The 12,015-nt window shown below is 35.9% G+C and overlaps 2 protein-coding genes across 2 annotated transcripts in view; both read right to left on the bottom strand.

Annotated features, from left to right (window-relative positions):
- LOC111506192 (extracellular serine/threonine protein CG31145) overlaps positions 1 to 2,629 on the bottom strand; it is a 340,043-nt gene extending 337,414 nt beyond the window's left edge. The window contains exon 1 of the mRNA XM_074184737.1: positions 2,416 to 2,629. The gene's annotated coding sequence lies outside the window, so the exon portion shown is untranslated. The remainder of the gene's footprint in view (positions 1 to 2,415) is intronic.
- A 5,716-nt stretch (positions 2,630 to 8,345) lies between these two features.
- The window catches only part of Smurf (SMAD specific E3 ubiquitin protein ligase), a 40,951-nt gene continuing 37,281 nt past the window's right edge, over positions 8,346 to 12,015 (bottom strand). The window contains exon 10 of the mRNA XM_074184831.1: positions 8,346 to 9,092. The gene's annotated coding sequence lies outside the window, so the exon portion shown is untranslated. The remainder of the gene's footprint in view (positions 9,093 to 12,015) is intronic.

The raw sequence follows: 12,015 nt of genomic DNA, 5'->3' as shown, positions 1-12,015 counted from the left end.
AACACCCTGTAGATTTCTATGGGTTGAACAAAGCCTGCAAAAACGGTAACTAATCTTTTATCAAGTTTTTTACAAACTGTAGGTTTTCGGCTAAAATGAATAATCTGAAAGTGTCGAGTTTGTACATTCTATGCAGTTCTTGCTCAGCAATTAAACTGGAAATATTGTGCTTTAACATGGAACGCCATCACTTACCATTGGCTGAGATGAATAGAGCTGTAGGGCTTCTTCAAGGTGGCATGCGACAAAATGATGTAGCTCTTCGTTTGGGGGTCTCCCAAAGTGTTATCAGTCGATTGTGACGGCGTTTCCGTGAAACTGGCAGTCCAGCCGAACAACATCCAGGGCGAGGACGCGCCACAACTGCAGTTCAAGACCGATTTTTGGTCTTAACCGCAAGAAGACAACCGACAATCACAGCACCTGAGTTGGTTAACGTGTTGCAGCAGACGCACCAGGTAACCATTGGTCGTGATGCTGTCAGAAATCGACTGCATGAAGCAGATCTCCACAACAGAAGGCCACTTAGATGTCCACCTTTGTCGAGAGGCAATCGCGGTAGAAGATTAGAGTGGTGTCAAGAACATCAAAACAGGGATGCAAATGATTGGGCCACAGTTTTGTTTACAGACGAATCCAGATTTGGATTTCATCCAGATTCTCGTCGAGTAAGACTGTGGAGACGACCTGGAAATAATGAACGTTTGAGACACGTCCAGGAAGTCCACACATACAGAGGTGGTGCAGTAATGCTATGGGGCGAAATCATGATCGGCGGCAGAACCGATCTCCTTTTTCCAAATCGCTCCCTCACAGCTCGACAGTACCTCGACACCATTCTTCTACCTATCGTCCGTCCGTTTGCTGGTGCTGTTGGTGAAAACTTCCACCTAATGCACGATAATGCTCGTCCACATGTCGCGCGTCTAGTGACTGACTGGCTCACCAACGAAGGAGTTGATGTATTACCATGGCCAGCACAATCACCGGACCTGAATCCCATCGAGCATGTGCTTCAACGAAGAATTACTCCGCATATGGGGAACATTCACACAACGTTTCAATTGAGAGAGCTTTTAATCGCTGAATGGGCAAATGCACCTCAACAAGACATTGACAATCTCATTTTGTCGATGCACGATAGATGTAGGGCCGTAATAAACCAGCGTGGAGGCCATACTTTGTACTGATTAAATTTTTTTTTGTATTATGGTTTTTTTTCGGGGTGCCAAAGAAGAGCCATATTTTTTTTAGTTTTGCTTATATGCGCGCACTCAGTATTTTTGACCATTTAATAAATTTTGTTGTAAGTTACATTCGTTTAATAATCACCCGTCAACTTTTTTTTCCCTAAAGCGATCTAAAAAAAATTATTGCCATTTTTAAAAATATCCCTAGACTTTTCCGATGAGTATATTTAAGTGTTGTTTCCTTTCATTTGTATTGAATATTCCTATACATGGTGGGTTTGGTGGAAGACCAAGGACCTTGGTCCAAAGTAGAATCATTCCCATTATTAATTTTATAATCACCAAAATTTATTTTTGTTTGTGCATACCCTAACGGGCATAGGCATTCAGCTAATCTTTGGATAGCTAAGTAAAAAATTTAATATATTATAATAGTACCTAATCCCTCGACTTTCATTTTTTTGAAAGTTGGGAAATTTTGCTGGTGGAGTTGGGAAAAAATCAATCATTATTTCTATTCCATTTGATATTAAACTCATACAAATTCTGACTCTCCATACAAATTCATGATTTCATTATTTTTGATCATGTTTTTCCACTTTCATTGATTTCAAAAAACACTTTATTGTGAGATTTTCACTAAATTGTTTTACAAAAACGCAACACGTGTTTCGCCATACAATGGCTTCATCTGGCGTGTCTTTCAACAATGTTGAAAGACATGCCAGATGAAGCCATTGTATGGCGAAACACGTGTTGCGTTTTTGTAAAACAATTTAGTGAAAATCTCACAATAAAGTGTTTTTGGAATACGTTAGTTATGGATTTTCATCAAGTATCGGCCGATTCCATCATATTTTTCATTGATTTCTTTTTTTCATGCTTTCAGTTATTTTCACAATTATTCTAAAACTTTCATCCATGAGTTTTACTTGATAGATATGAGTTCTCAAAAATGAGGGCATCGTTATTTGTTCTTACAATGGGGGCACCGTTTGGAGACATGAGTTCTTGAGCCCACATAAATCAAATCTAAGACAAGCCTAAACTTTTCCTCATATAGGTATAAGGACCAGAAATAAACCTTTCAAGCAAAATTCCGTTATAGCTTGAACTACTACGTAACGTTTCATGTTTTGGCCCAAAATCCACGTCTTAGTTGAAAGTAACAGGTGATTCAACAGGAAAATTATTGCAAAAGAAAAAGTCAACAACTCTGACTTACCATAGAATTTCTCGGTAATTCAGGCACAACAACAGCATGTACGTTAGAAAACATTTATTATCACGATTCCTTCGATTACTACTAACATAAAACTCAGTGGGAAAATTTACTATTTTCACGTGTCCGATTGTTTTCGACTTCGCGTAATTTAATTTGGTGCTCGGCAACGCTACACCCACCCAACCGACGATTTCCCAATCACTGAGTTTTCTGGCCGCAAGCCGCAAAATAAAGGAAACAATTGTAGACCTGCGCTGAAATGTTTTTGTATGTGCGTTCACATCCCATCTGTTCCAGCTTTCGCGACATTTGCTGAGGCTTGCTCAACATTAATGACATTATCATTCTGATGACTGTTGACAAAGGGTTTTCCTCAATTGAAAAAATTAACTCCAAAACAACTTCGCTTTTTTCGATTTGCAATGAACTGGACGGGCGAATTACATAGAAGTAAAATTACATTATCTACAATGAAATTGAAAAAATAATAAAGAACAAATACCTTATTATGTTATCGGGTCTAATTACACTAGCCAACAAAAAAATATGCGACTAATATTATAATGGCTATACATGAGAGTTTAAAGCCTCTGACTGCGACTTCAACGTCAAAAATGTTCCATCACGTAATGATTTTGAGTTATAGTTATTTTTATTTTATACAAACATTTTCACATTTTATAGGGAATATAAGATCAAAACAAGAAAAAAACAATATATTTTGAGGATAACAGACTTTATTTACAATACACATGAAAAAACATTCAAATGAAGTCATAAATGTGCATAACCTTTTAGCAAATGTTGACTTTCGTTTATACAGTGTGACTCATTTTTAATGGAAACACCCCCCTAAAATTTGAAGTTGTAAATCGATTTTAATAATTTTTTTTGTAATGTCAAGTACTAAAAGGTCTACCTTGGGACAAAATTTGAAATGTTTATTAAAGTTTCAGGGCATACTACGATATTTTTTCTTAGTCGAAAATCGGGATTTTTTAATAGCGATTTTTTTATTGAAAAATATCACTACGCCACTGGATTCAGAGTGTCTCTAAACAGGTGTGACCAAAATTTCATGAAAAATTATTCATTTAACAAAGTTATGACAACTCAAAAATTCGAAAACTCACACAGCCGCCAGATGAAAAAAAACAAATAGCGTAAATATTTTTAATGAAAATAACGGAATTACATTCACACAATTCAACTAACAATGAAGCAAAAAATTTTAATAAACGTAACTAATAACTAATTATTGAAATGTTTCGATTCAGTGCAAGAATTAATTCTAACTCAAATTCTAGTAGCCTCTACTAATCCACCACGTATTTCGATACATGTGTCGTAGCGCTTACGAATGTTTCTGATTACGTTCCTTAGTTCTTGAGGGCTAATATCTGCACATACCTGTCGAATTCTTGCACAAAGTTCATTTCTATCTCTTGAGCGGTTTTTGTAAACCTTTTGTGTGAGAAGTCCCCAGAGAAAAAAGTCCAAAACTGTGAGGTCTGGAGATCTGGGTGGCCACTCTATAAACGGACGACCACGGCCTATCCATCGGTTTGGAAAAAGTTCGTTAAGCCATTGCCTCACAGCTCTGGCATAATGAACTGAACACCCATCTAACTGGACAATTAAATTTGATCGTTCATTGATTGGCAGCTCGTGAATAGCATCCCAAAATTCTAGAACCTCTGCGCATTAATGTTTTCCTCAAAAAAGAAAGGACCAATAATTCGTTCGTTCAGTATCCCACACCAGACGTTAATTTTTTGGGAATACTGGCTTCTACAGTTTATTACCCAGTTAGGATTATCCGCTGCCCAATAGCGCCAATTCTGTGATGACACTACTCCATTTGTAGTGAAAGTGACTTCGTCGGTATATAAAATATTTTTTAGGAAATTTCTATTGTTTAAATATTCCCCTTGGGCCCATAAACAATATTCCAAGCGGCTTGCTTCGTCGCCTTCTTGAAGTGTATGTAAAAATTTTGGCTTGAAAGGTTTAATATTCTTCGCCTTGAGACATCTCCGAATAGCTTCTCGTGGAATATTCAAATCTAAAGTGGCATTCCTTATACTGGCATTAGGATTATTTCCGAAATAATCTAAAATGATTTGATCATTCCTGTCATTCCTGTTTCGTCTCTGTACAGGATTACTTTTTAACATCATTTTTGATACTGCACCGGTTTCATTGAATATTTTATTTATTTTATTTACCGTACCGCAGCTAATACGAGGACGATCTGGATGTCTCTCATTAAATACTCTACAAACCTCTCTAACACTTCTAACGTCATCTCCCGAAAGGCGTACAATTTCAATTTTCTCTCTTACGCTCAATCTTGCAGCCATGACCCAAAATAATTCGAAGAACTGTAAGGTGAATATTGTTGACAATAGTACATTCAAATCTTTCACAAGTGTCATACTGTAATATCTTTTCCATGTCAACTAAGATTTGAATTGAAATATTAGGTCTTAGTTTCAGTTAATTTGCGTGAAAACTTGAATGTAATTCCGTTATTTTCATTAAAAATATTTATGCTATTTGTTTTTTTTTTCATCTGGCGGCACTTTATTGTTGAAGTCATGAAAAAATATTCTCATGGCTATATCTGTTGATATAGGGTGTTTTTGTGACTGTTAGCTGTGCGAGTTTTCGAATTTTTGAGTTGTCATAACTTTGTTCATAATGAATATTTTTTCATGAAATTTCGGTCACACCTGTTTAGCGGCACTCTGAATCCAGTGGCGTAGTGATTTTTTCAATAAAAAAATCGCTAATAAAAAATCCCGATTTTCGACTAAGAAAAAATATCGTAGTATGCCCTGGAACTTTAATAAACATTTCAAATTTTGTCCCAAGGTAGACCTTTTAGTACTTGACATTTCAAAATAAAATTATTAAAATCGGTTTACAACTTCAAATTTTAGGGGGGTGTTTCCATTAAAAATGGGCAACACTGTATGTTTCATCGTTTTACCTCATAAGGAACCAAAAATAATCCCCCATCATTGCTGTATCCCATCTGCCTTGGTAACGTTGCTCTATTGTCATGTATGTATCGGTGGAACCTTTCCCCTTGTTCGTCACTGACAGCACCCTAATTTTCTGGGAAAAAATTCAAATGGGAGTGCAAGAAATTGATTCGGGCTGTTTGGCCACTCGTCAGTGCAAGGTAGTGCCTAGCATCAACATGAAGTCGATGATTTCCGATAATTGAAGATCGAATTCCTTCAGAGTATCATTCCACAGTATACTTATATACAGTAGTCCCACTTAGCGTCGGTCCCTTTGATGTTGGTGTCCAGGAGTTTCAGTTTTTACAATGCTGACCAATTTGACACTAATGACATTTCTCTCTACTACAATCTCAACCAAAGTGTCTAAACACTGCTCAACATAACAACTATTCATATAAACTGCTAAAAAAAATACAGTCGATGAAAACCATGTTGGGTACCGGTTTTTATCGAAATCAATAGCCCAAAACCTCTTTCATGCTTGGTCTGAATTTGAAGGGATGATTTCGATACATTTGGATGTTATTCAGCTGGTATTTTCAGAAAAAAAGCAAAAACTCGAGAACGAGATACATAGTACCTCATAAGAAATCATATTAGTTTTTCCTGGCCTATTCAAAACTGTAGCGAAATACAGGATTTCTATTTTTTAAAAAAGACAACTTTGATATGTCACTTTTTTAGGCACCCTGTAGTCCCCAAAATAATTTGCTTTCACAGCCCTAATCAATATACATATAGTCAAATGAAGAAACTGACGAAAAAATTAATGGTTTGGTTCACAGGGACCGTGTCGTATGGGTGCCCCACTGTATAGAGACAATAGAACTTCAGAAACACAGGGATAATTTCAATAGAAAGGAAGAGGCAATGAACATTAATGAAATCTAGCCACCCGTCCATAATTGTACACAAACCAGGTCATTTGTTCCAGTTGAGAGAAACGAAACCGCATGTACCTATGATAATATAAAGCCGGAGAAAAATTCCTGCATAATAGTTTCTGCATTGAGAACAACTCGAGCACTTCGACCGTTACATTTGATGTCTACCGCAGTAGTAGACGAAAAGTGAGGCGTACAAACCTGCAGACCACGGTCAAAAAACCCGGAAAATAGCTTTGACGCAGTTAACTCCGCCCGAGAAATTTTACTCTTCAATAGACAATTCATCGTAAAATTACATGGAGTTGAGTCAGATAAATATACAGTTGATTTTGGAGTAGGGCAAGGTTCAATTTTGCGGCCATTGATTTTCTTACTCTTTCTGACACAACCTTTGAAATAGCTGAATCATCAGTTGAAGATATGATTCTGTCGGTTGAACTCAGTAGTGAAGTGACAAAATATTGTCATTCCAACAAACTGATGCTGAATGCACAAAAAACCAAAATTATTGATTTCAATAAGAACAATCTGTTCGATAGTGAAGTCCTTCAACACGCGTTTTCTCTTACGTTTCCTGATCCTTCATGTTATTCGCCACGGGCTACATTTTCTTCACGTGTCTCCTCTTACGTGTCTCGATCCGTTGTGATATTCGCCACTTGGATCATCTGTTCAAAACTGCTCTCTGCATTTCCTGGATTTTGTGATATTCGCCACCTGGGCACCCTTTTCTTCACGTTTCTTCTCTTATGTTTCCTGATCCTTTATGGTATTCGGCACTTGGATCATCTGTTCAAGTCTTCCCTCCGTGTTTCCGACCCTTTATGGTATTCGCCACAGGCTATTTTTTCTTCAAGCATCTCCCATTACATTTGCCGATCCTTTGTGGTATTCGCCACTTGGATCAACTGTTCAAAACTGCTCTCTGCGTTTCCGGCCCTTTGTCTTGGGCTACCTTTTCTTCACGCGCCTCCTCTTACCTTTTCCGATCCGGTGTGATATTCGCCACTCGGGCTACCTTTTCTTCACGCATTTCTTCTTACGTTTCCCGATCCTTTATGGTATTCGCCACTTGGATCATCTGTTCAAGCCTTCCCTTCGCGTTTCCGACCCTTTATATTATTCGCCACGGGCTACTTTTTCTTCACGCGTCTTCTCTTACGTCTCCTGATCCTTTATGGTATTGGCCACTTGGATCCTTTGTTCAAGTCTTTCCTCCGCGTTTCCGACCCTGTATATTATTCGCCATGGGCTACTTTTTCTTCACGCGTCTCCACTTACGTTTGCTGATCCTTTATGTTACTCGCCACGTGGATCACTAACGACAGGACCGTTTCAAATGAAACGCTATAAAAATATCAAGTGTGAAATACCACGAATTGTTGTTTTATCACTATCAATATTTGTTTTAAAAAAAGACAAGTTCATATTTGAAACCGTGTGACCGTGATAACGTGAAACGTTTGATCAAACATTCTTTGTTACATCGTTATAGTACGTTTCGAATACAGGAGAGTGAATTTCCTTTGACCATTGAACTGTTCTCTGCGACAATTACCTTTTTTCCCATTTAATCTTGTCGATCTTCTATGAAATGCTTGTCAAACTTGAAAACAATTTTCTGACTCACCGTATTATGCCGCTGTCAACATTTTTGAGCATTTGATTTCATTTTTTACCCGAAATTCGATGCAAATTCTGTGATTAATTTTTTCGATAGCAAAAAATCGCCGAACATGCAAAACTTTCAACTTTTATGCAACCCACCAACAAAATTAACATTCCAAACAGCTGAAACTGTGCACGTATGTTCGAGACGAGTGTACCGAGAAAAATAATAAAATTCGCTCATCAAATGTACATAGGCCGCGAAATTTGAACACAAATATGTCCATTATACAGAACCGATTGATTATCACTCCAAAATTCAAATTTTCTGTATCATTCGATACAAAAATGCGAAACTACTGCTGTCCAACATTGTAAGATAAGAAAAAGAAAAACAATATTCTGTTCTCAAGAGTTTTAATCTATTGTAATCAATTCCTTAATTAACATTGCTTAAAAATGTATTTATAATATATATAATGGTATTAAAATATATAAAAACCGTTGAAATTAAAAAAAAAAAGTGAAACTGGGGATATTGGTCCATGCCCTCAAAATAATAATGAAATAATTCAACTCCAAGCGAAGCAAACGAATTGTATAAAGAAATTTCTGTGATGTCAAGTTACGTTTGTTCGGTGAACATAATCAATTTCACTTGAGCTATGAGGTTCAACTCCCATACTCAAGACTCAATGGATTATATGTAGGATTATCGAATCTATGAATTTCTCTATATAATTGTGTGCCTACAGGTAATTGGTATAAATATATTTCAGATTTACTCTATCACTGCTATATACTCATGGAAGAACTTCTTTCTTTGAGTTTGAGTATATCAATTCAATACACATCAGAAAAAATACTGATAAATTAGCGAAAATATTATTGACAGCAGGCATATGTGAGTTTAACTTGTACACATTCTCGTCATTTTGAAACTGAAATTGGGTGCAAGGAAATTAATCCTTTTCAGCAGATGATTTTGCTGTCATCAACTGTATCTTCTCAATATTAAACAGCACCGTGTCCTCTGTGAAAATCTGGATTCCGCAAAATGCTGACTAGTGAATAGGCACTTGTGAGATGGAACTGAAAAGTGGTAAGAGCTAAAGGCACTTGAAACAATTTCCGGAGATATCTTCACCTGAAATTAGAGATTTTTTTTCAAAAATACATATATTTGAACCATACAGTCAAAACATAACGGGTTATTCAAAACGGCATGTTCCAAAGGTCTACTTCAACCTGTAATATCTCAGCGAGTTATTGATTCAATCGAAATAAGGCCATTTGAATAAGTGTACTTTTGCCAACGTAACAAAAGTCCAAAATTTCCGACAGCATAATAACTGCGTGCTCAGGAATATACAAAAACCAAAAAATTTAAACTGTCACTTTTATTTACTTAAATAAATTACTGAGCCATATCTACCGAATCCGAAATAAACTGCCAAAAAATTCTGATATTCACAACCACAACGCGTAGCATAAAAACGACTTGTTGCAATATTTTGCTTTATGATTTCTTATATTTATATCAACATGTGTGTGTGTGTTTTTTAAATTTTTTGGCTTTGGGAGAACCAATTAGCCAGACTGTTTTAATAAAAAACTATTTGAAAGTAACATTGAGTAGTAGCTCAAACATAGATTTTTTCCCCCTCGTTTTTTGCTTTTTGAATTTTCATTTCTGTTTGTTTTTGTATTTTTTCTTTTCTTTTTTGTTTTTGCATTTTTGTTTAATTTTTTTGTCTTTTTTCTTTTTAAATAAATGTTTTTTCTTGATTTGTTTTATATTTTTGTTTCCCTCAATTTTTTTTTGTTAATATTTTTTTTTCTTTTTATTATTTTATATAGATTTTTTTAATTTTTTCAATGCGTTTGTACATAATATGATTCAATTTCTGTTTACATTTGAATATATTGTTAGTAGTACTATTACTATATTTACAATCAATCATTCATACTTTAATTTTGCATCTTATTAGATGATTGTATAATAATTTGTATATATTTCTGTTGTTTGAAGTTAACATACAATTTAAGTTTATTGGAAAAAAGATATTATGAAATTTCAATTCAGAATAAAGGGTATTTATAATGTGAATGTGGTGCGAACACTCCAACATGATGTGATTGAGATCGCCATAACGTCCACATGAGCATAGAGGATTATCTGTTAATCCAATTTTGAATTTGTAAGCTGGGCAGATAGCGTGATTTGATCGTAAACGGTTTATTGTATTTATGTATTTTCTGTCGCTCTCTTGTTCAAACCATCTATTTCCGATAATCTTTGGGAAGAGTTGTTTGAAGTTTTTGCCTGTCTGAGATTCATTGAATTGATTTTGCCAAATTTCATTCAAACCTTTCTTGTAAATTCGATTCAAATCGGTGTGTGGAATAAAAGTGTGAATGGACTCTTCTCCTGTTTCAGTGGCTTGCTTTGCTATCTATCTACTACCTCATTTCCTTTTATTCTGGAATGTCCTCTTATCCAAATTATAGATATCTTCCTATTTTGTAAGAGAATTGATTTATGGGCTCTGGCGATTTCTATTTCCAATTCAGAACATTGATTAAGATTTCGGAAATTTTTCAGTCGATCCACGGCACTCTTGCTATCAGTGAAAATTATTGAATGAATGCTGTTTTGTGTCAGAATATATTGCATTGCCAAAAGTATGGCTTTCAATTCTGCAGTGTAGATGGATGCTTCATTGGGAAGTATATACATTTCAAAATATTTTGTATTTGAATGATAGAATGCGAAGCCTGTTTTCTCTGATATTTTTGATCCATCTGTGTAGATATAATCTGCATTCGGCCACAGCCTCTTGATTATTCCTGAAAACTCTCCCTCACAACTTATATTATTCCTTTCCAAATAATATACTTTAAACTCGTGGGATATTATGTCGTAATCTTCTGTATAGTATGGAAGGTTATAGGTTTTTTAGATCGTTTTGTCATAAGAAGACGATCTGGTGAAACTTTCTACCAACAAATTCGTTTTCTTTTTCTGCCAGTATCGATGAGTGAGTGTGAAAATTGTAAGTTGATGAAGTTTGGGAATCAAATTTGAAGATTTTGCTTTGATTCTTGTCACAAATTTGTTACTAAGCAGTTGCCTTCTGAAGTCTAATGGAGGTTCCTTAGCTTCGGCTTCCATAACTGATATTGGCGTTGACAGGAGATACCCCAGACATATTCTCAGACATCTATTTTTTATTACTTTCAATTTCTTCAAGTGAGTATCTGCAGAACTTCCATAAAAAATACTGCCGTAGTCTAATATTGAACGTATGAATGCTCTATAAAATATTAGGGCGATATTTGGATCTGCACTCCATTTTGTTCCACAAAAGGGTGTAAGGATATTGATACGTTTTTCTGCTTTCTGTCGAATTTGAGTTATATGGTGTTTCCATGTCAGAGATTTATCTAGGATAATACCGAAGTGTTTGACTGACGGTCGAATTGCTAGGACCCACGGTCCAGATTTTGTATGAGATGAAAATTGTATTCTTTTTCTGGTGAATATGCAAATCTCTGAATTTTTTTCCGCAATCATCAATCAACATGTCTTGTATACTTGTTTTTAGGGAGTAATATTAGGGTTACATCCTCATCAATGTAGTGTGTCCATGTATGTATGTGAATAAATTCCTTTTTCCTATAAACTACTACTTTAGGAGTAACTCTTTTTTTGAGTAAGTGTGTGGGTTTTAGATTAGATTAGATTAATATGGGGCTTCTGTGCTGAACAGCCACTACACTGCGACCTTTGCAGGTCTATTGTGTGTGCCCTCATGTATGCTAGAGTTCCTTGTCTAGGCCCGTCCTTGTAACTAGACTCCATAGGCCAGACCTCAAGTTCCCCATATATTGAGAGGGTTGTGGTTTTTCCTCTCGTCATGTTGCAAAACTTATCCTTGACAGACCTTCGCAATAGCATAGTATGTGTACGGAGGTTTCCTCATCCTCTTGGCAAAGCCTGCATAGAGCTGTGTCTGCCAGTCCGATGTTGTTCATGTGTTTGTTGAGTCTACAGTGCCCCGTCAATA

This window comes from Leptinotarsa decemlineata, unplaced genomic scaffold (assembly GCF_025532065.1).
Source record: "Leptinotarsa decemlineata unplaced genomic scaffold, Ldec_3_MD MMD2_tig00026358_RagTag_RagTag, whole genome shotgun sequence".
Classification (NCBI taxonomy): domain Eukaryota; kingdom Metazoa; phylum Arthropoda; class Insecta; order Coleoptera; family Chrysomelidae; genus Leptinotarsa; species Leptinotarsa decemlineata.
Note: the sequence above shows the minus strand (reverse complement) of the source record. Positions and strands in the feature narration are given on the sequence as shown.